Source organism: Vespa velutina, chromosome 8 (genome assembly GCF_912470025.1).
Source record: "Vespa velutina chromosome 8, iVesVel2.1, whole genome shotgun sequence".
NCBI classification, from domain to species: domain Eukaryota; kingdom Metazoa; phylum Arthropoda; class Insecta; order Hymenoptera; family Vespidae; genus Vespa; species Vespa velutina.
Genome location: NC_062195.1, coordinates 3137242 through 3162187, shown reverse-complemented (window position 1 = coordinate 3162187; position 24946 = coordinate 3137242). Strand labels below are relative to the sequence as shown.

The following is a 24946-nucleotide window of genomic DNA, read 5'->3' as shown; positions in this document are numbered from 1 at the left end:
TCTATAATCCTCTTATGCACCACTTTTTCTGTCTCTCATCTACTTTTTTCGTACTTCCATTATTATTTCTTCCAACTTCACAGAGAAGGTGTCAAACTTTCAACGATTCGATCCGTTTGACCGTACTTTACTTCGTTATTTTTCCAACGTCCCTTTTTCTCTCTGTTTCCCTAACTCGAGTGCTTTCGTTGATTTCTTTCCTTTGTATTTTTCTATATGTAAGATCGCTTTCAACGTAGAAACGAAAATCCAATGCCTCTCGAAAATCGTACATTGTAATTGAAATTCTTGATTGCTTTTTCCAACGTGATTTCGAATTTTTATTAAATCCGTACAAAAAGCACCCCTTTCACGGTTAAACCCCGTACGGTAATTCATTTTTCGTATTGTTTGCGCGTAGCAAATTCGTTGGAAAATGAATCGCGGTGTAACGTCACATGTACCAACAATTATACGATTTCCTTATTCCGTTTTATATAGTCCCTCCCCATCCCGCTCCCCTCCGTATCCCCCCTACCCCTCTCCTCCCCCCCGCTACTCTACCCACTTTTCCCATCCCCGTAGAGTTACTTCTTCGGGTGAAAAACACGAGCAAATGGGCGTGGCTCGTAGCGGGGGACACACTTTCCTTGATGTTTTTGGCTTCTGTTTACACAACACAGCCAGACTGCCAAATGAACCCGTGAGATTTCCTCGATGCAAAGGATTTCCTTGGCAAACGTTAAACTAGGCGAATGAGAGTGTGTATACGAGAAGAAAAAAGAATACCTGTTAGTGGCAGTTTTTGCCGACTCGATAAATACATATACGCGAGCGTGATAAAACTCAATGAAAATAACTAAATTCGTTTCGTTCTCGTTTCTTTTTTTTTTTTCTTTTTCCTTTTTTTTCTTTTTTCTTTTTTTCTCTTTTTCTCTTTTTCTCTTTTTTTTTTTTCTTTTTTCTTTAGATCCAACTAGGGATGCACATATTACGTCTATTAATAAACGTACTATATAATGTTTGCCCGATGGTTTTTTTTAATTATATTCATAAGGAAATGAAATACATGTCGTCAAAGATATAAAAGCAAACAAAACGAATGCCAGTCCAGAAATGTTAAATACAAATATAAACACAAAGTGGAGGAAAATAGTCAAGTGGGAGGAGAATATCGATGGACGGAGTAAGCGAGTAGAAAGAAAATAAAAAAAAATAAAAAAAAAAAAAAAGAAAAAGAAAAAAGAAAAAAGGAAAAGGAAAACAAGAGAACAAACAGCAACCAAGTTTTTCAATTTTCCAACTCAGAAACGAAACTGAGTTTAACTCTTTCGGCAATGTCTGATGACATTGTAAATGCCAAAAAAAGAAATAAATAGAAATAAAAAAAAAAAAAAAAAAGGAAAAAGAATAAAAAAGATAGAACTACTTATTCTTTACGTTTACACTAATCGTGATTAATTTATGATTTTTTTTTCTAAATCATTTTCAATAAATTCATTCTTTCTTTTTCGGATTAAACGAAGATTAATTGGCCAATCGATAGAAAGGAAATCTTTAACGAACAAGTTCACCAGAATTTCATTGAATTTGCTTTTATCGATGAAAGGGAGATAGATAGATAGATAGATAGATCAAGAGAGGGTGAGAGAGAGAGAGAGAGAGAGAGAGATCATCGTGTATGTTATATTCTTACGGAAAGTTATTAATTTTTAAATGGAATAATCCATTTTCAGGTTTGTGGGTCGAGATAAGTGAAAACGTTTAAATGAAATACCATTTCCGACAATTCTGTTATAATGAAATTATCTTTCAATATTCTTTCATAACTGATATAAATTCAAGCAATTAACGGCCTTCATTTTCTGTAAAATTCAATGATAAATCAAACAACGTAAAGAACAAAATAACTTTGATGATGATAATAATAATACTAATAATAATATTCTGCTAAAAGTTTTCTTTCGATAGAAATCTCATTGATTTTCATCTTTATAACATGAGTCTTGTTTCGTCTATGGATCAACAATTATTTAAATTAGTCATTGATCGTTCGTACGAAATCGATCGATTGGAAGATCAAAATGATCTGTTAATTTTATAAAGTTATCTATCTCTGAAGATGCACCGTAAGAAAATGAATTTCAAAAGTTTCCCCAAGTGAAAGTTCGAAATTTAAAGAAACTTGACCGCATCCTCATAGAATCTTACGAATATTTCTTGTGTTCTCCCTTTCTATCCCTTCGTTCCTCGTCGACTTTTCGATATAATCTTTTCTTCTTTCTTAATGAACAGAGAATATCGGCGTAGATCTTAGTAAATGTACGAAAGTACGAAACAATAAATGAGAATTCTTTCGTACGATGCCACCAAGATGAAATTGTTTTTCGGAGTGGTTTTCCCTTCGAGAACTTACTTCGTTCCTTTCCCTTATTCTTTTTCGTAGCTTCCCGTAATCGTAGGTAGGTACGTTGACGTTAACGCGAAAACTTTCTAAAGGTATCGTTCCCCGTTGCCTTTCTTTAACACCCTACGAAAGTCCGTTCTTTCGTAACGCAAGAATTTCGAATCGTATCGTTTCACCTTTAACCCGTCTTTCTTTCTCTCTCTCTCTCTCTCTCTCCCTCTCTCTCTCTCTCCCTCCCTCTCTCTCTTTCTCTTTCTCTTTCTCTCCTTACCGTTCGATTTCCGATGCATACAACACTTCCACTATTTCGCGAGAGTTTCCCTTGCGAACTGAAAATCCGACCCCCATAGGCCTTTTATCTTATTAGCTCTTCGAAAAGTTTCCATGCCCGCGCGTGCCTTTAATGGTAACCATTTCGGAAGGTGCTTTATCTTACGATGAATAAGTTCTCCCATTTAATATCAGCCCGTATATCTGGTCTCTTCATTAAAATGCAAAATTCAGTGCAATTGCCTGTTCACGAACCCGACGGAGCCAACAGCACTCTTCCTCTATCTTTTCTCTCCCTACAACCTTCCTATTTTTCTTTTTTTCTTTCTTTCTTTCTCCTGTTTTTTTGTTTTACTTTTCTCTTCTTCCTTTCTTTTTTCTTTTTTGTCTTTCTTTTTTTCTGCGTTCTTTCTTTTTTTTTTCTTTTCTTTCTTTTTTAATCCTTCCTCTTTCGTTTTTTCTTTACGCCCTTTACGTACGTTTCAACGCTAAGTGTTCGTAATATTTTTTCAGCGGGATACGAGTTTATACGCGCGGCCGAATAAAGCCACTATTTCTATCCACCTCTGGCCTTTCTCTCTCTCTCTCTCCCCCCCCCTTCTTTCTTTCCTTTTTTCTTCTCACTTTCTCCCACGGTCGTACCTCTTACCGTTCTTAGAACCGCCGCTCCACTTAGTTTTCGTAGTCAGGATGATAGCGGGGAATACGAAGAGGGTCGGGGAGAGTTGAGGATAGTAGGCGAGAGGGTAGATGGGATAAAAGAATCGCCATTTAACGGGAGAAAAATGTGCTCGACTGATTAAAGAGCTAAAGTAGGATCCATGGAAGAAAGTTTTCTCTGCTTAAGAAAACGCAAAGAAATGATCAACGTATTTTTAGTGTATTTATAGGAAAACTTTTATTATCGCCATTATTTTCTATGTTTTCTCATCATTATTACGGTTTCTCTTACAAATATTATTATTATTTGTTATTATTTATTTATTTATTTATTCACTTATTTATTTATTTATTTATTATTATTATTATTTTTTTTTTTTTTTTTTTTTTTTTTTTCTATTTTTTTTCTTTTAATGAATCAAACGAAAAATCTAACAGGAAAAAATAAGCTTAGCCATTAGAGCTGGTTGTAAATGTTCCTTCAACCCTTATAAAAATGTCAACATAATCTTAAAGCCGTTCGATTATCTCTCATATTCTTTCACGGTCCACTACCCTTTCACGCTCTTTCTCTTCTCTCCGAGAGAATTAACCGACACAACGTGCGCAAGTAACTTCAAGGGATGAATCAAGTACGCGAGTTGCATTAATTAACTCACTTGGCAACGAGACCGAGTTTAACTAGTTTCAAACACTTTTTTGTTCCACGGTATTACATTAGTTCGTTATATGTATATTGTTTTCGTTGTAACTACGGGTCTCGTTGACACATCGCGTGTAGCATAAGAATGTTGCCTTTCGTTTAAAATTAAAATAAACATAAGAATACAATAGAAATGGTCCCTTACAAATTAAAAAAATTTTTATATATATATATATATATAAATATATATGTATAGAAGATATTATTTCCTTAAAAGAAATATTTTTATTTTATGGCGCGTATGTAAAAATTGTATTCCTGTTTCATGAAATAAGACAGAGAAGGAAAAAGGGGAGAGAGAGAGAGAGAGAGACAGAGGCAGAGAATGTGAAACATGTAGTATACATCGATAAAGATAGGAAAGAAGAAGTATTTACGATGACCTGAGTATTACAAGAAATGAAGTTACTTCGATACTTCTCAAAGGGACGCGTAATTACGTCCACGTCAAAGGAATTGTTTCACAATCAAACATTCGCTCGTATGGAGAATACTGCGTTAAGAATCGAAGCATTCGAGGAATTCCGTTTGGATCGGTCATATCGATCGAGCGAGCACGTAATTGAAAAACTTTCTGTCTTTGACAAGAATACGATGTTTCGTCATTACTACTACCATGAACAATACCGAAAATGGTATCGCCATTGCGATCGTACTTACTTCTATTATCCTTTTTTTTTTTCATTTGACTCTCGATATTTTAATATTTGGCTCATGACATTCTTAAACGCGACGAAATTCCAGAAACGATATCGCAAATTCCACGCTCTCTCCTTTTATCTCTTTTTCTATCTCACTCGCGAAACTTGGAGAGCACCAGCCGCTCGATCTCCGATTTATTCAAACGTAATTCCGCCCGGCTGGCATAGTTTCAGATCTGCAGATGAACTCAACGTTCTCCCGAATATTCCTCTCTCTTTCTTGCTCTCTCTCTCTCTCTCTCTCTCTCTCTCTCTCTCTCTCTTCTCTGCTTTTCCGCGTAGCGAAATATCGAGGCGAGGATAAAAATCGGTCGGTCTCCGTCCGGAAACGTTTCTACAAGCTTCCATCTCGATCTCGGTCCCGTGGGATTCCCCGATCTATCCCTCTTCGGACCAGGGAGAGATAGGAGTTCTCGAGACGAAGCGAAACGATATATGAAACACGCTCGGGTTTAACTTTTTCCAAAGTCCAACGGAGTTGAACGCTGTCCGTAGCGTTAGAAGCTACGAATCGTGATCCTCACCGGCAATCATCTGAGTAACGTCACGCCGCCGTCTCTAGTCTTTGTAACATATTTGAGTCCGGCAATAACTGCCAGGAACTAGCAACACGTTCGTCCGCAATAAGTTTGGCCATTGCGCCGATGCGCCGGCCCGCTCGAGGAAATTAAAACTTGTGCAATTCGGTAGGATCCGTAGGCAACTCCCAGTGGGCTTATCAGCCGCGGCCTCGGTGCTGCCGCGTGAGCGGCACCCACAACTATACGCGAGCAATAACGAGAGAGAAAAAGAGAGATAGAGAAGATAGAAAGGAAAGAGCGCGAGAGAGAAAGAGCGCGCGCGAGAGAGAGAGAGAGAGAGAGAGAGAGATTGAACCCAAGAGAAGAGACCTATCTAAACTACGAAGCGTGCGTACCCCTGGGTAATCTTCATTTCTAAACTGTTACCAACGCTTTCCACGATTCTATGCAACGCCAGTTCTGACTTTTGATCGGTGAAAAATTCTTTTCCATCTACCCGACCATCCTCGACTTCCATTGCTTATCTCTCCCTTGAGGCATTTCGTTAGAGAAAGCACCTGTTTACCAGACTTTTTCGATGAAATTCTCGGGGGCCGTAAGCGATTTTTCAATTTAATGAGCAACTTATTCCGCTCAATGTTCCGCATTGATGTGAAAACGCGAGAGATCGATCGGCAAAATACGTTTTAACCATCGGCCCCGTTTTTCGAAAACAAGACAAACGAGAGTGAGAGAGTAAGAGAGAGAGAGAGAGAGAGAGAGAGGGAGGGGAAGAGGGAGGAAAGGAGGAGGTTTGCAGAGAGGGAGGTAGAGTACGAACGAAAGGAAGAGAGAGAGAGAGAGAGGGTGGATTGGATCGATGTGCAGCAATTATCGTCTACGACGACGACGACAACACGCGATCGTTGCTTTTATCTACGTGCGTTCAACGTTATTTTAATCCCAACCTTTCCTTTTTTATCGGCGATAAAGTGAGAGTATATCGGAAAAGTCACGGTAATTTACATAAAATAACGTGATTTATGGTATTCATGTTAAACGTCAAACGATCTATATCTTACGCACAATTCTAATTGATCTGTCTTCATTGTTCATAATTATCAATGAAAATATTAAACAGACGTACGCGGATTAATTTTTCAAATACGCTTTTGTCGCCGATATATAATTACGTAATTACGTTGAATAAACCAAAAGCTTTGGAGTCAATCAGTCACGTTAATGTGCGTGGGAGATATTATCAATTACACTTTCACCCGGCGTGACACCGATTTCGCCGATCATTATGTACATAATTCAAAGCGGGCTTGCGCTCTATAAATCTCTATATGTTTGTTCGTGAAATCGTACCATCCGTTTAAGGGATTCTCTCTCTCTCTCTCTCTCTCTCTCTCTCTCTGTCTTTCTCTCTCTTCGTGCGTACTCGTTCACGTGTGTAAACGTGCAATGACCTTCAAAGGAAAAATCGTTTATTCTAATGTGCGAACGCGTAAACGATTAAATAAATAAACGACAATGTAGATTGTATCTCTATGAACGTTTGAAAGGAACGACAATAGTTATCGTGTTGAAAGAAATAATGAACGGGTTAAATATCGTGAAACAAAAGTTTGCCCTTAGCGATATATAAAAATATGAAATTGTAGGAATAAAAGAAAAAGAAAGGAAAAACAAAATATATACATATATATATATATATATCGATATATATATATATAGATATGTACATATATATATATATATATCGATATATATATATATAGATATGTACATATATATATATATATATATATAGATATATAACAAGAGTCGAAGAAAAATTTGTTATGTCCTGTGGCCTAAAGTACGATCGTACTTACGTGGACGTGAACGACGAAACGCGATGGTCTACGCAGTACAAAAGCACAGGCGCTTGCGCTAAAAGCCGTCGTAGGAGGGGGTGAGTCGATGTAGGGGAAGCTCGAACAAGGACAGAAGGTAGTGGGAGAGAAAGAGCGAAATAGAGAACGAGAGAGAGAGAAAGAGAGAGAGAGAAAGAGAGAAAGAGAGAGAATCGGAGATCTCGGAGGGGTGGAAGGAGAGACACCGATGGAAGCTTCTGCGGAAAACGGAGAATCTACGGGAGTCAGTGCAATTCGCGTCGCGACGGTCTTCGCTCATCCGATCCGTACTCGAAGGGCCAAACGAGGGTTATAACAACGACGAGAAAATCTTTCAAAGTAAATCACGCGAAATTCAATGGTATAACGTGTGCTTACTATTTATCGTCACGTTCATTCTTTTCGTCGCTCGTCCTTCATCAGTTTTCGTTCAAGAAATTTAATCTCCTTTATCAAAATAATTTATTTCAAGTCGAATACGAGTGCGTTTACTCATCGTATTAAACGTCGATCGCGAGTGCTATATTGGGAAAGTTAAACAGTTATAAAAAAAAAAGGAAAGGGAAAGAAAAAAAAAAAAAAGAAACAGAAATGATAAAAAATCGATCGATTCGTCCTTTCGTACTTTCAAATATTATCGATCGTCGTGCGTGATAAATCCACGTAAACGTTTACGTAAGACGCATATTTTATTTTTTCGTTTCGATAAAAAAAAAAAAAAAAAAAAAAAAAAAAAAAAAAAAAAAAAAAAGAAACTAAAACATACATTACGAAGGAATTCATTTGTATGCTCGACGTTAGATTACAAAGGAAACAAGAGCGATCTTTATCCTTCAAACCGAGTGACACATCGATTTTGCGTATGCTAGCGCGAAGTTCAGCATTATTGGAAAAGTACGACGAAGTACTTGAAGTAAATTTATAAGACACGGACTTTCCATCCCGGGCGTTTCATCAACCCTCTCTTTCTTCAACATCTTCGTTCCCTTTTTCCCTTTGACGTTCATCTTTCACTCTTTCACCTCGACCCTTGGCTTTCTTTGGAAGGCTGGCTTTTACCTTTCTAGAACTTCGCTCTATTTCTTTCTGTCCTTCACTTTCAAGTTCTCGATTAAATTGCATTCAAAACTCAATTCTAACCAGGTAATAATAATGATCGGAAGCTCTTACAACAATTATGAATGTAGAAACTTTGCGGGCGAACCTTTGAAAGTTAGTTTCTATTCGACACCCTGCCCCCCGTAGTCCTTTTCTATCTTTCTCTCTCCCTGACTCTTTCCATCTCTCTCCATCTAACTCTTTCCCTTTCTCTCTCTCTTTCTCTCTCTCTCTCTCTCTCTCTCTCTCTTTCTCTTTCTCTATCTTAAATCTGATAACTTTCAATAAACGAGAACGAATAATGAAATTTATCTATAGTATCCATGAATCAATCGACTGTTGAATCGGAATTCTTTTACATATGTACGCCCGTGGGGAAAGAAGTTCTTCCCTTTTACAATTCGTAACCATTTCGACGACGATTCAACAAGCGTTGAAATTAATTGTCACGTTTTCAAATGCGAACGCATATGTTTAAAGTCGTTACACATATGCGTAAGCACGTTTTCTCGGTATACAGTGTAATATTTAAATCAAACGTGTACGTTCATTCAAAAACGTTATATTAGTTTGATATCACGCAATGAAAACGATCGAATGGAAAACAATAATATCGTATCAATGGACGACCTTTTCTGTATTAATGAACATACAAGATTGTGATTGGATAGGTATACTCTCAAAAGCGTGTTTATCAACAGAATCTGATTTGATCCTACACGTAAACACGTACTCCTCAGAACGTCAGTATATTATCTGTTAATCAATCTACGAGGACGTATTTTCAATCTCTCTCGAATCATCTTGAAGAAAAACTTTGGATATAATTAAAAGGTAAGTTTTCGTATTTGTTAAATAAATATTTTACGTGAAACTGAATTATTTTCTCTCTCTCTCTCTCTCTCTCTCTCTCTCTTTCTCTGTTTCTTTCACTCTCTCTCTATCTCTATCTATCTATCTCTCTATCTATCTATCTATCTATCTGTCAGTCTATCTATCTATCCATCTCTCATTTTTTCCATTTTCTGTAAAAGTTAAGTTTGCATGGAGTATCGTTCATAAAAGCGATATACAAACGATGAACTTTGCAAGTTGAATATTTTTATCCTCGACTACGTTGATCCTCCCTTCTCTCTCTCTCTCTCCCTCTCCCTCCCTCTCTCTCTCTCTCTCTCTCTCTCTCTCTCTTTCTTTTCCTTTACTTCTACAGAATAGAATCAAAATTTTATTAAAATGCTTCGACACTTCAATATACAACATGGCAAGGATAATGTTTTTTCAGGGATGAAGAATGAAATTCAGGCTTATTAATAATGCGTCTTACCTCGCTTGTTAACTAATTGATAGAAGTAATAGTTAGATCCCAAGACATCCTTAATTCTCTTTCTACGTCTTAATTCTCAATGGTAATTCGTAGTCATATTTCACGTCGTTAGGAAGGTACGTTAATGATGGTAAATTATCCGTAAAATTGCAATCGTTAGGTAGTTGTTTGCTTTCTTTAATAAGATATTTCCTAAACGTTTGAAGGTCTCTTATATTTCTATGAACTTTTTATACTTTTCTTTTCTTTCAGTTTTATTTTCTCCGTTTGGCGTTACTTCTATGCTTTTAAAAAGTGATAATAACACTTAAAGGGAGTAAGATCAGAATAGTAGAGTAAATGACTTGGAATCGGATCAAGCGAAAAGCTTTTCATTAACGTCATGTACCATTTCGCATGTCGATAATCTCTAGAGCCATTGCGATTTTAACGCAATCGACCAATACTGAGAAACCTACATTCTGTAAATGAAGTGGGAGACGTGTATGTACATTTGATAATTATAAACGCTAATTGCTTTAGACTCATATACGAATAATCATGTTTCCTCTTAGCGCTAGAAACTGAGTTCCACCGAGAGTTGGATTATACATATTAGTCTTATTCACAGTATACTGTATATGTCACAAAGCTTATGTAATCATGTCATATCGCTTTTCCGATAATTACCAATTCACATTAGGAACTATTTTTATTAAGAAAAAAAAAAAAAAAAAAAAAAAGGAAAAAGAAAAAAGAAAAAAGAAAAAAATCACACACACACACATGCATATACATATATGCACACAAGCTTTTGCATTTGTATGAGAATCGTAAATGAATTTAATGTAAAGAAAAAGAGTAATGTACAAAAGCAAATTTTTAGAAAATAACTCTTTATTCGTATGCTATATAAAACTAGGGATCATTCGGTGCGATAAAAGTCAGAAATCAATTTCACAACTACCAATAAAATTGTACTGCATATATATCGCAGGATCTATATCACGGGAACGTTGCAAATAAATACAATTTACTGTAGTGTTCGTTTAATGCTCACTATCCACGCGCAATTCTATGCGTTAACCGTAACGGAGAGCCTCGTCGAGCGCTTTTATCCAACCCACTCGACATAACGAGAAATTAGCTGTGAAATAGGCTCTAGTCGAGCCATCCCTGACTTTATAATTGGATGCATCGATTAAAAACCGTGCGGAGAAAGCCGAGTCACGTATACAACGTTTGTCCTACCAATTATTAGAGTTAACTCCATAATCAAGGAGAGAGAAAATCGATTCGACGAGATTACTTCCTCATCGAGGATATATTATACTATACCTCCTTTCTTCTACTCGTGTATACCCTTAAACGCATTAAATTACACTTTCACGAGATGGAAGGAACAATTTTTAATCGACGACTACTCGGCAGCAATAATTTAAGAAGAATAGCCTACGCGAAATGTACTTTAACGATTTAAATGGAATGATAATTTTTAAAGGAGTTCAATCGAACGGAAAACTTTTCTTATTTTCTTTTTATTTTTTCTTCTTTTGTTCTTTTTTTTTTTTTTTTTTTTTTTTTTTTTTTTTTTTTTTTTTTTTTTTTTTTTTTTTTTTTTTAATTGTTTTTTTTATCTTTTTCTCGACTCAATAATCATTTTATAAAAGACAGAGTTTATAAACAATTTCGAAGAAAATTTTTACAAGTTTACCGTCAAAGTGAAATAAACATGAAACCGATTTGTAGAATCGTTCTTTTCTACACAAATTGCAGACCTTTCCGATGTATATTACATATATTATCTTTTCCTCATTTAGATTTCATATATTTTTATGGATACGTATATATAGTGAGTGAAAAAAAATTATTTACTCATGCCATTTACAAAGAAGTAACTTTTAATAAACTGATAAATAAACTCAGAAATATTGGATGAACATAAAAAAAAAAATTAGTGTACTATATGAGATATGAAGAAGTACTATTAATTAAAAAAAAAAAAAAAAAAAAAAAAAAAATTGCTTTTTGTTATGGCGAATGATATTTAAATTTATGTTGTACTTTTTATCACTTTTACAATGAAACGCTATTTTTCTGTTTTTTTTCTTTTTTTTTCTTTTTTTTTCTTTTTTTTCTTTTTGTTCATATAATTCATTTAATATAACAATTATTCATATCTTCTTTTTTTTTTTTTTACAATTCAAAAGCTCTTTGGTTGACATTTCGTTCTTAATAGTATACTTTTTTATTCACTATTATGTTTAGACAATAATAGATACGGTACATAACATTGTTAGATAAGTTTAAGGGGATTTCTGCAAGCGAAGCGTTTGACTTATCCAACTTGTCAGGATTACGACTTTCTCGTATGCGAACCAATTGGTATGTCATTCTCCATTTCTGTCTTTCATTCATATGTACGTATACTTTCTCCATAGCAATTCATCTGATGATGTTCGCAAACTATACCTATGGTCAATTCAGTAGCAATAAACGATTCTCGAGTTTCAAAGTGCAGTGAAACTTTCTGACCATAACACTTTCGAAATGGAGTACGATTACCAGTGTTATGCTAGAGGCGTATCTCAGTGGCTCTATCGCTATTTCCATGACTGGAAATACTGCAAATTTAAGTCTAATTGGATTAGTTCGCAATGTATAAACTTCAACATTATCGCCATCCCAGAATGGATAAAGCTTTCGTAATATCGCGATTTATTATTAAACATTTAACATTATACGTTTCCTTGATTTTTTTTTAAGTTTTTTTTCTGTTTCTTTTTTTTTTTTTCACCGTCATAGTTCTCACTTATTCTATCGATATAATCGATTATTTGAAATTTTTTATTTTTAGTAGAAAAGTCGATTCTTTCCTTTATCAAAATTATTTAAATAATTATTTATTATTCAATCAAATATAAAAATACTCTTAATAAATCCTTATAATTATACTGGAAGAAGATAAGATTAGCGAGCAAAATGTTGACGCCAGTATTCAAGATCGGACACCGAATGATGTAGGAATTTCCTTTACCACGTATCATTGCAATTCGATATCAACGGACATACATTTGGTCGGTATTACTACGATGTAAAGGTTGTCGATACATTAACGGTCCAATCAACTCTTACCAACGCACTTTGTGAATATCAATGCAAGCAGGAACGCGAGTCAAACCAGTCTTGCGACAAAACAGTCAGGTACATAACCGCCTATTGCCTGTCAATCCATGTCACTGCTTCTATAGAGACATAGAGCGTCCTTTGTGAAGGGCAACGCAACCGTGTGGTTCAACGCTGGACCGCGTTGATGTCAATTAAAGCTAAGCAGCTGCAAGAGATCGACTTGATCCAAACGAATCACTTAAAATGATATTATATTATCGTCGATTAAATCGGACGTATGATGTACTATGAGAATAAAAATAAACCCTATCGAGAATAAATATTTCCTTATCTTTCTCGTAAAACATTGGATTTGAAATATTTGCATTCGACGTAGATATTTCCTTCGATCAAAACGGAAATGTAAAAGTGACATCGTAATCTTCGGTAAATAAATTAGACGGTCCGATAAATTGAAGAAAATTCCAAGTGGTATATTCATCCTGACAGTAGTAGTAACATTTTGTGGACGGATTTACGAATCGGATAGAAATGTATTTTTATCGTGTCAATTATAACGTCGAGTTTCTTGATATACAATTAGCAGACTGAGGAAATTCTTCTCTCTCTCTCTCTCTTTTTCTTTTTTCTCTTTTTTTTTCTTTTCTTTCTTTTTCAAACGTTAATGTTCTTAACGGAAATTAATTTGCAATACGAGGATTATTCGTAATGGTCAATGTAAATTGTTACAGGGCAAAATTAATCAGGCAAAGCTCGTCAATCAAATCGCTTGCTGTTGGCAACGAGCACGTAACGCGTTATTGATCGATATACGGCAAACTAAAATATTCATTTGTTGTAACGTATCGGATAATATAAGTGTGCGTTTACATTCACGCACGCAAAATAATTCTCTTCTGGATTGGCCGATTTAGCTTAACGTCGATCGCACGTAAATCATGAAGATCGTACGTTTCGATTTTTTGGGATATTTCGGTATAACGAAATCCTTAGAGTTACGATATACACGAAGGTGAAAAAAATAAGAAGGAAGAAAAATTCTAGATGGAAGGATATCTAGCGCTACGTTCCACTCTTGTGAAAATTCGCGAGATAGGGATTGGAGGGAAAGAAGGATAGAAAGGAGGAGAAACGCGGGCAACACAATACACGAACCTTTCACAGGGCGTCTATAAATTGGTATGCTACGAGGACAATTCAGCGTAGTCGGCTTGCAGCCGGGTTAATTTAATTTAACCGCCGTGCCACAGGATTTGCTGCCGTGTATTCTCTGCCGTGGTTCGTGTTAAAGACGCTTAACGTAAATAAATGCCTTAACAATTTTTCCATCGAAAATTTTTGAAATAGGAACCTATTTTAAATCTTAGATAACGTTTTTACGTTACGTGACGAAATTGAAAACGTCTTTCTCGATATTACGAAATTGATAAGAATTTTATCGAATTTTTTATCAGGGAAAAAAATTATATCCCATATTTTATCAAACGTATTTATTTCTCTTCGTATATAAATAACAATTAACCTTATAGGCTTTTTCTTTATTTTTGTTCATAGTAGCTTTTATAAAAACTTTAAAAAAGCCCTTTCTCACTCAGGCTCATGTGTAACAGGCATTAATTAAACCAACGAATATCTCGACCGTTCTCCTGTAATAACTTACTATTCATTAAGCGCCTAACCACTTAATCTTGTCGTAGCATGAATGGCTACAGTGAATTTTTATGTACGGACCGTCAGCTTCAATGGTCGGTGTTTTCACCCTCAGAATTAAATCGTCGACCCGTGGTAATCGTTTATGTTGCTTTATGGAGAAAAGCGGAAGATGAGCCATCCGTAATGCAGCTTTTTCATAGGCATCTTCGGACAGAGGTCGAGGCGACACATTTTTAACAAAAAAAAAAAAGAAAAAAAAAAAAAAAAAAAAGCAAAAAAAAAAGCAAAAAAAAAGCAAAAAAAAACAAAAAAAAAAGAAGAAAAAAAAAGAGTTTCACGGAGAAATGGCGATTTCGATATTGGAAAAAGTACGATGGGAAGTCGAAGTAAATCTTCTCTCGGCAAGTGTAAATAAATCCTTTCGCTTTAGTGGGCTACTATTTTGGATTTATTCTATAGAAAAGCATACACGAACGTTTACGTGTATACATACATACGTACACGTATGACATTTGCATTCGTGTATTTTTCATGCGACCCGTATAAAATAACGTGAGCACATACGTTTGCCCATGAAAGATTTATCCTTACGAATCGTAGGGAACAGAAGTGAGGAGAGGGGACAGGATAAGTGGGAGGGAGGCTGGCAGGATGCATCGAAAATACTTTATCGTTGGGAATCAATTTACCTCTTCGCAACCTTTTCAAAATAGAAAGAAGAAAAGGAAGTTGTTAAAAAGTAAGAATAACGTTTGATAGACGCTTTTATTGCTATAGTTTATTCGATTTTTTAACCGAATATAAAAACCATTAGAAATAAACTTTCGCTTAAAATATGACCTATCTTATATTCTATTTCTTTTTTTTTCCCCCCCCCTTTTTTTTCTTTTCTTTTTTCTTTCTTCGATTTCATATGACGTTAGTTTTGTGACTATAATAAATCGATAACATGCGCCGGATGATCTTTAATAGATTATAATTCTTTCCTCGGAGGAAGTGAAGGGTATACGTAAAAAGTTAGCTCAAACATGATAATGCTAAAGTTTTGTTATCAATTTCGCGGCCTCCAATGAACGAAGATATTTAGTGGTTGTAAATCTAGCGAATCGCTATATTCTATTCGTTGTGGAAAATTGTGTTACACTGAGCAACTTTTATTGGCCGAGAATGTATGTTTTACGAGGATGAACGCTCGCTGAGATTTTCTTCCTACTTCCTCTTTCTCTCTCCATTCTCTCTCTCTCTCTCTCTGTCTCTCTCTCTCTATCTATCTATCTATCTTTCACTCATACTATTTCTCTCTTTCTCAAGATTCGAGAATTCTCTCTAAAGAGGTTTAGGAAACGATGGATGAGTGTTAACGCGTTTGCTGCTTGATAACGAAGATTAGATTTTACGGAATTTCTAATTTCCCCCACGAGAAGTCTCTCTCTCTCTCTCTCTCACTTTCTCTATCTCTCTCTCTCTCTCTCTCTCTTTCTCTTCCGTTGACGTTATTAATATATTTGCATTGAAGTTTCGACGAAGTAGAATACGTATAAGAGAAGATTGATAAGAAAGCAGGAGAACTGAGTAAAGAGAATGCACGGAGAGAGTCTGTTGGAAATCGGGTTTAATAAGTCCGTCGAGATACTAGGAAGATCGTACGTAAGAGAGAATGGAAAGATAGCATTCGTGCAATTTCTCTATGTTGGTTATTCGATCCGACTGCAATTTTCGAACTACAAAGTGATTTTCAACGACGAACATTGTAAGTCCTTAAAAGGGGAGTTAAGGGGATACAGAAAGAAAACGTAGACTTTAAACGAACAGACAGTATTGCGTATCCTTACAATTACAAAAGAATAAGTTTTGAAAACGAGAGATTCTCTTATTGAGGAGATAATATACTTGTCAATAAAAGAAAAGAATGAGAGGAAAAAAAATATATATATATATATATATATATATATATATATATATCGCATGAATAAACTTTAATAATTTGTAGGAGTAAGCTTTGGATGAAAAATTTTATTGCATTGAAATGTTAGAGAAAAAAAAAGGGATGAAGAAATAATAGTATCGAGTATCGTTAAAACTACACTTTTGATGAAATATGATACTTCACTTCAAAATACGTAAACGGTATCGAATAATAACGGAGATCAAAACTCGGATATTGAGCATGCATGCACGTTTTCTTTTTTTTTCTTTTTCTTTTTTCTTTTTTTTTTTTTTTTTTTTTTTTTTTTTTTTTTTTTTTTATATGCGCTCGTTTATTTTTTTATTTCCCTTTCCTCCTTACACTTTAAAAGCTCGCATTGTTGGGTATAGTACTTATTTCAGCCAAGTACGAGTGCTTACGAGGACGTTACGTTTCTTTTGCAAAAGTATCCGAAAAGAGATCTATTAGCGAAGCGATTTTTCCCTTTCTTTCTACTTTTTTTTTTTTCTTCTTTTTTCCTTCTCTTTCTTCATTTCTTTTTCTTTTTTTCTTTTTTTTGTTCTTTTTTCTCTTGCGTAAACGTCCCACTCGTATTGCTATAATTTCACGTGACTTTTACGTGAAAATATTCTATGAACGTTCAATAACGACTGCAATTAAATTCGATCGTTCAATCAGAATTTCCTTATCAAGTGTCCGCTTATCTATTTCGAGATTGTGATAAAAACAAAAAAACAAAACAAAAAAACAAAAGAAAAGAAAAAAAGGAAGAACGCGAAGAAGAGAATGAGAAAGAGGATGAGAGAGCATAACATCTCGCAATTTTTCGCTTGACGAATGATAAAACGAAGACCCTGACGCAAGTGACAAGTTCGACGTTAATGACGAACGAAAGATGATACGTTGATCATGATGAAAATGGTAGCGCAAGTACAAAGCCTCTCTACGAGCCAACGTTTGCCATGAACGATGATGGATGTCTTTTACCTCGGTGATGTATATTCCCGTTCGACTACGTGACGTTAGGGACTATAGCTCCATACCACATGATATAGATTGCGCGTAGTATAAATGTAAGTATAAAAAAGAAAGTCAACGTTTTGTGTGCGAATGAAAGAAGCGTCCATGAATTATATACGCTTAAGTAGCTTTTTTCTATACAGAGATAAAGACAACTAAATGGATAGATACTTAAATAAATGGATAGAGAGAGAGAGAGAGAGAGAGAGAGAAAATATGAAGGTTCGCGCGTTAAAAGAAAAAAAGAAATAGTCTCATGTATTGAAAACTTGCGACGCCTTCGTAAAGAAACGTAAAGTTTAAAAAAAAAATAATTTTTCTTTTTCAATAACGTTCTCTTTTGCTGGAACAAAAGTCACACGAGAAATCAAACTTTTTCGAGGAATTACGTGAGACGTATTAACCATAGTTAAACTATTTTCTTCATGAAAAATCAGCAAAAGTAACCTGCCATTGAAAATCCTTAGCAACCGTTTTCGGTAACGTTGAAAAAGTTTTAATTGGGAAGCCAATTATACCAAAGCCAAGAGGAAATATAGAAAAGAGAAAGAAAGAATGAAAGAATGAAAGAAAGAAAAAAAGAAAGAAAGAAAGAAAGAAAGAAAGAAAGAACTTTAGCGATATTTTTCTTATTCTTTACTCAAACCAAATAGTCCCATCGTAGCTCAAGTTCGCGCGACAATTTTGTGACCTTCATGAACCCACGGGGAGTTATAAATTATAATGTATATACAACCAAGAGCATTTGGATGTTTAGTTGCATTCATTTATTTTACAAAGCCGTTCTAGAAACGAGAAAACGTTCGTTAAACTTTATTTTACTTACTTTACCGCATTTATTCATCACCTGTTCTCTCTCTCTCTCTCTCTCTTTCTCTCTTTCTCTTTACTTTTCTATTTCCTAAGTTTTACCTCATTTTTTTCCTTCGATCCTGAGCGATGAATTTTTACGAATTAACGATTGGTTGATAACGAGCAAAGCTCTATGGTCTTAGTGAAAATGTACAAAAAAAGATCGGCGTATAAAATCAGATCGAGAGGATGATATTCACGAAAGGGAAAGAGAAAGAGACAGAGAGCAAAAATCTTTTACCAATTTTACGAGAAAAATTCTATCGCTTTAGTCCGACTGATCCTCACGAATAGCTAGCCAGCCACACGTGTGTATACGTATCCATACGTACTAACATACATGTATACGTGTACGTAGGGGGGGCGGGGGGGAAGAAAAAAAAAGAAAAAAAAAAGCAATACAAAGAATACTACGCGATACTTATATATGAGGGAAGAGAGGGTTCATGGTTGAGAAGGGTGATATCAAGGGTGGTAGCTAATGGAAGCCAAGAAACTTCCAGTTGAAATTCGTTTCGTCCCTTTCGAATAGCAATGTCGGCGACGGCCATGGGATCGTTGGTAGTGGACATACTGCAGGGCAACAAAGAACCCTCGGGGTTCAGTCTACGCGCTTTTTTCTTCGTCTATCCCGTCGAATTTCCAATCCCTTCGAGGGACAGCCAGTAACTTGAGAATAGAAGTTACACGAGAGAGGCAGTAGACTCAATTAGAACTTTCGTGCTGGTTGGCATCCGTGAAAGTGACGTTTAAGCAAAGGTGCCAGAATGAGAAGAAGAGAGAACGCGAAAAAGAAAGAAAGAAAGAAAGAGAGAGAGAGAGAGAGAGAGAGAGAGAGAGAGAGATGGAGACAAAATGAACAAACTGAGAAATAGAATGAAAGTTACGTCTTGCACGTTTAATATTTCCCTCTTGTTCTTTTCTCCAATGTCTGAACGGGAGTCAGGCCAGGAATCATTGAATTAAACCTCTCGATTCGTCCCGTTACAAAAAAAAAAAAAAAGAAAAAAAAAAAACAAAACGAAAGAAAAAAGAAATTATTCTATCATGTCAGCCTCATGTTCATGGCGATCGATAATGGTTCTCGAGAGGGCAAATCCATCGAACGTGTTTATCGCGGTGCTGGCTTCGAAAAGAAGCTCGGATTTCTCGCAAGCCCTTCTGCAGCGAAGCAAAGTCGATAGTTGGCAAGTCCGAGCATCGATTTCGATGAAAGGGTTGCTCGCGCTTAGATCGATAGTCGTTTACGTTGGATATGACACGTTTGCGGAGGCCATATCGGTAAAGAACAAGAGAGAAAGAGAGAGAGAGGGAGAGAGAGAAAGAGAGAGAGAGAGAGAGAGAGAGTATTGCCTTTCCATGAGGTAGTAACTTCAGGAAGGGTTTGGTGGTTATCAGTTGAAGAGGGAGAGAAGAGAAAGAGAGGTGATGCTGTCTATAGAGTAGTAGAGTATCGGATGCTTGGCCGAGCGGGGTCGTTCATCTCGGTTCATAAACGCACGATTTCACGGGCAATTTCGTAAATTGGAAATCTCGCCATGGAAACTACATCCAAAATTCGTATCCTCGCTTCGTTCTCTTCTATTTCTCCCTCTCTCTCTCTCTCTCTCTCTCCCTCTCTCTCTTTCTTTCTCTCTTTCTCTCTATCTTTCTTTCTCTCTTTCTCTATCTATCTATTCATCTATTCATCCATCTATTTATCTTGTATTATATATCTATCTCTGTTTGTATCTCTATTCATCTCTGTATCTCCATTTTTTTTTCTCTCCCTCTTATCATATATCGATAAATACGTTCACTCGAAAATTGTTCTTAATTGTAAAAGACAAAATTCATTCGATATCGTTTTATTCGAGAACTGCCATTATAAATTTCCTGACACCAAACCATCATCATTGTGGTGGACGATAGTAAAAGCGTCTCGACGCCGCGAGTACGTTTACAAACAAGATAGTCGGAGAGGAAAAGAGGATTACTCTGAAATGCGTCAACGACGTAACGTGATCTCGCTATGAGAAGGAGAGAAGAGATGGGAAGTACCTACATATAGGAATAGGAGACGTTTAATCTTCTCGAGCGTTGCACATTGAATAAGGTGCGCTTGCAATAAGGATTACGTCGTAAAGTAATTGAATCCTGCATTTTCATCGAGAAACAAAAGCTAAAGTTTCAAAGTGTATTGAACCACTTTCTATGTTGTTATTCTAGATATTTTTTTCTTCTTTTCTTTTCTCTTTTTTCTTTTTTTTCAAAGACATGTTTAGATAACTAACGGGAACTTGTATGCATTAGGATTTAAGCTGATTTGAGATAACGAAAATAAGAAAAGAAATTTTCTCCCTTAACGTTACGAAACTCTCTAGTTAAAAAAATTATTTTTATAGGAAAATATTTTTATTCTAGTTCGCTCGACCGGTTAAAAGGTAAATATAAAGAGAAATAAAGAGAGAGAGAGAGAGAGAGAAAGAGGAGGGGGGTAGAGTGGGTGAAATCCTGAGGCTGTAAATAAAACGTGAAACCGTACATAGGTAATTCAGAACACGTATGCATCTTACGTGGCTTTCATAGTAACGAGCATCACGTTTCAAAAGTGGAAAACGTTTCCATGCGTTTCAAGTGCGACAAACACGTTGTTTCCACTTTATATCTAATCTTCGTCACGACCAAGCAATAACATCCAACTCGATGTTCTCTCTCTTTCTCTCTCTCTCTCTCTCTCTCTCTCTCTGTCTCTCTCTGTCTCTCTCTCTCTCTCTCTTTCTCTCTCTTTGTCTCTCTCTTTCTGTTCCATTTTTTTTATCTTTTTGAAACACGTTCCGGACAGAGCACCGGTACGAAATAATTCGTCGAATGTTTCTGATTCAAAAAAAAAACATGCTCTCTTTCTTTCTCATTGATTTCTCTATCGGAGTACACTTAAGAATATCATATTTTTATGATTTTTTTCGATTAATCTCCTACGGTCGGTCTTGTACTGTTGCTGTTGACATTTTATCAAGGACAACGCTGATGAGATCGAATCGACCAAAACTTCTTCTTCTTCTTCATCTTTTTTTTCCTTTTTTTTTTCTCTTCGTTTTCTTATTTCTCTTCTATCTTTCCTTTTTCCACTCGTCAAGAAACTTTATTGAACCATCTATTATCATCGTTTTATGTCTCCCCGGGCTAGAAGACGGTCATTTTCGCACGATGGATTCGAGATAACGAGCGGTACCGCCTTGGGCGATGATTTGCCATCCTCATACCCCGTTCACTGTCCTGATGTCATCCACTGAGAGTCAGAATTCAAGCGACTTTCCGTGGCGAATGTCTCGTCTTCGTCGTCTTACTCCTCATAGTCGGGTTCCATCGAGAGTCCTCCATAATTCACAGAAAGCAGCCGGCGTCGGTTTGGCGTTGCTTCTCGTCGTCGGACTATCGATCCTAACCCCATCCGGTTGGCACACACGCGCAAGAAATTAATTTCGTATGCACCCTCCTACATGGGACAGGATAACAAGTGAATCGTAGGGAAGCATCGTGATTACCATTGTGTTTCCTTTCTCTCTCATTCTCTCTCTCACTCTCTCACTCTCACTCTCTCACTCTCTCTCTCTCTCTCTCTCTCTCTCTCTCTCTCTCTCTTACACACTCCCTGTCTACGTCTTTGTCTTTGTCTCTCCCTCCCGATCTATCTCTTTCTCTCTTCGTTCATATTGAACATAGCCAAAGTTCGAGCACGACTTCTGGCTCTTTCGTCCGCTCGAATGCTCTTCACCGACCTTGCGAGAACTCGTCACAAAGCACGAAAGCAATCAAGGTTTTTGCTTTTGGTCATAGACTTTTATCGTCGAGAATGGCAAACCAAATCCAGAAAATATACGATGGGTAAAACGTGATTTCTTCGTGCTTCGATTCCCAAAATATATGAGCGTTCCCTCATTTTCCTTTTTCTCTTTCTCTTTATGAGACTGTTCACCGAGAACACGACGACTTTTTTTCGATGATTCCAAGAAGTAGAGTGGAGTTTTTCGTAAATCTTATCGAAAGAGAAATTATCGTAGATGAAGATTTTCAACAAAAAAAAAAAAAAAAATAAAAAAAAAAAAAATAAAAGAAAAAGAAAATCTAACCGACATTATGATTAATTACTTCCTAATCTTTTAATAGAGTGTGGCGAGAAAATCGATAGAAATGAGACTAATAAAAAAAAAATTATATATATAATTTATATAAAGAGTTTTCGGTGTATTAGACTGCAAACGAATTCACTTCGATTCGATTCGTTAATGGTCGGCGTGCTTTGAGAACGGAACCGAGTTCTTTGGTGTTGGATTTTAAGTCTGGAGCAACACTATTTCTCTTATATTTTTTTTCTTTTTTCTTTTTTTTTTTTTTTTTTTATTTAACCTCAGTAGATTCGTTCAAACAGATGTAACGAAGGTCGCCAGGAGAAATATATTCCAGAAAGATCAGAGACCGATTTTGTTTCATAAATTCTCGAGAAAGCTTTCGAATTTTTTTTCCAAGATATATATCCAGTATAAATGTGTACTATTTCCTCGTCTTAATATGTTCTCTACAGTTATATCATTTTCTTTTCTTTTTCTTTTCTTCTTCTTCTTCTTCTTCTTCTTCTTCTTCTTTTAACGCATCAAAGGTAAAGCCTTTCCTGAGATAAGATCATAGTTGCTTTTTCTTTTTCCATCTCCCTCTTATTTTTTTTTTCTTTTTTTTTTTCTTTTCTTTCCTTTTTTTTTCCTTTTTTTCTTTTTTTTCTTTTTAGTTTTCTATCTCAAAAGAGATACTCTAGATCGATTTCTAGAGATACTCTCGTAGAATATGGTTGCTTTCGTTCCAAATTCCTGGACGTTTGTCGTGCGAAGAGACAATGTGCGATATGTAGATGGGTTGCTTTGGGAGAACCATAGTCGAGACCTTTAGCAACATGCTTGTAGTTCGCGTACGATGATGGATGAACTAGTAGAATGCAAAATCTTGGCTGTACGCAAAAGCCGGATGATAGGGAGAGGTATTACACAAAATATAGAATGCGAACGAGCAAAAATGACGGCTATATGAATTATTACAAAAGACGTCGACGTCTCTCTCTCTCTCTCTCTCTCTCTCTCTCTGTCTCTTTCTCTCTTTCCCTTTCTCTCTTTCTCTATCTTCGTCTCGTACCATTTCAACCTCGTAAAGTTCATACAACTAAACGTACAACGCGGTACGTTGTAGTGCATTTTCAAGAACGGTTATGACCCCCATCCGGCTGACTCGTACATTTCTCTACTCGCACGGGACGGACCTTTGATTGCAAGTTGAAAGAGCATCGTTTTGAATGCGTCCGCTTGGCGCCATTGTTTATTATTGCTGATGGCAAACAGTTGGAAACTTTCCAAGTGGGTTGTTTATCGGCATAGAAAATATTAAGATACACTTTTTAAAACAACCATATTGTTCATCGTCGCATTAATTCAGAATCTTTTACACGCTTATAGTTAGTAATTAAACTGTTCGAAAAATTCAATTGGATTAAAATAATTCTATTGATCTATATTTCTTTTCCCCTTTTCTCTTTGATAAAAAGAGAGCGAGACTTTTTAATAAACGTCGCGACGATCCTACCGTGACGTAAATGAAAGTCCATTAATATCGTGGATCGGACGAACGGAGCGGGGAAAGAGAAATAAGAAGAAAAAGAGATGGGGGGGAAAAAATAGGGCCAGAGGTATTTTACAGAGGAAGAAAAGTACGTTTCTTGGGATAATTGATTATGTCGCATTATCGACGGCCATATCGAGACTTGTGAGATTCTAATTCGCATCGCATGGCAATTTCAATAGTTAGGCAGATCAGAAAGTCTTTAGAAAGAGAGAGAGAGAGAGAGAGAGAGAGAGAGAGAGAAAAGAGAAAAAAAGTATGTTATATAATAATTAAATAATATTCTTAATTAACAAATGAATCTATTGTATCATTACACCGTACTAATTATCTTATTAACAAACCTTCACAAGAACGATTTGCTTATAAAAAATAAAGAAACATAAATCTTTATAAAACGAAAAAAGACAATTTAGTTTTTGTTTCGAAGGGGAAAAAAAAAAGAAAAAAAAAAAAAAACTAAAAACACGATCCATTCCATTCTCTAGATCTGATTTGTATAGATCCTAGGAGTTTTTGATATTTATTTCTTTTTTTTTTCTCTTTTTCTTTCTTTTTTTTTTTTTTTTGTCTTTTATTTACACGATCGCTCTGGAGTGTGATCGCTAGCTGCTAGTCACATAGTCCGAAAGATTTATTTTGTTTAGAAGAAAAATCTATGGACTCAGGGGGAATGTAAAAGAAAAAAAAAAAAAAAAAAAGAAACTAAATTCTTTAATTCCCTAGACAAAAGAATTATTACCCGTAGGTAGGAATGGAACATTCACATAGAACGTTCAAAATTTTCATTAATTAGTCGATTAGCCGATACATCGACGGGAACTCGGGTGGCGTACGCAACACCAGGGTTCAATTAACTTTTTTTTCCGCTCTACTATTCCGATCCGCTTAGTTCCATATACCTATACGTGGTTGGAGTATTACCTGTATGCGGGGATTTAGACGCATGCGCGGCATCATTGCACGCATACATACATATATACATACATATATATATATATATACACACACATACATAGATGCATATAGATATAAATGCGTTAGAGGTTCACGAGTGTTCGTAAAATCCTTCTCGATCTCTCGTTCGCGCATTATACGCACACGGGCTTGATAGGATCCTGGCTCCGTGCCGTTTCGAGACTCAAATACCTTTCCTGTTTTATTCCTCTCATCCAACGAGAATCAACGTCCTGCGCTCGA

General features: G+C 36.0%; 2 protein-coding genes across 21 annotated transcripts in view; one reads left to right on the top strand and one right to left on the bottom strand.

Moving 5' to 3' along the window:
- Nucleotides 1-5387, bottom strand: part of LOC124950904 (tetra-peptide repeat homeobox protein 1-like) — a 64586-nt gene extending 59199 nt beyond the window's left edge. The window contains exon 1 of the mRNA XM_047498381.1: nt 5245-5387. The gene's annotated coding sequence lies outside the window, so the exon portion shown is untranslated. The remainder of the gene's footprint in view (nt 1-5244) is intronic.
- Nucleotides 5388-7281: 1894 nt separating this feature from the next.
- LOC124951361 overlaps nt 7282-24946 on the top strand; it is a 166955-nt gene continuing 149290 nt past the window's right edge. For 2 of the 20 annotated variants that reach the window (XM_047499676.1, XM_047499677.1), the window contains exon 1: nt 7286-9053. The gene's annotated coding sequence lies outside the window, so the exon portion shown is untranslated. Of the gene's footprint in view, nt 9054-20506; nt 20527-24946 lie in introns of all 20 variants that reach the window. The other 18 variants (XM_047499673.1, XM_047499655.1, XM_047499669.1 and 15 more) reach the window with 17 other exon arrangements.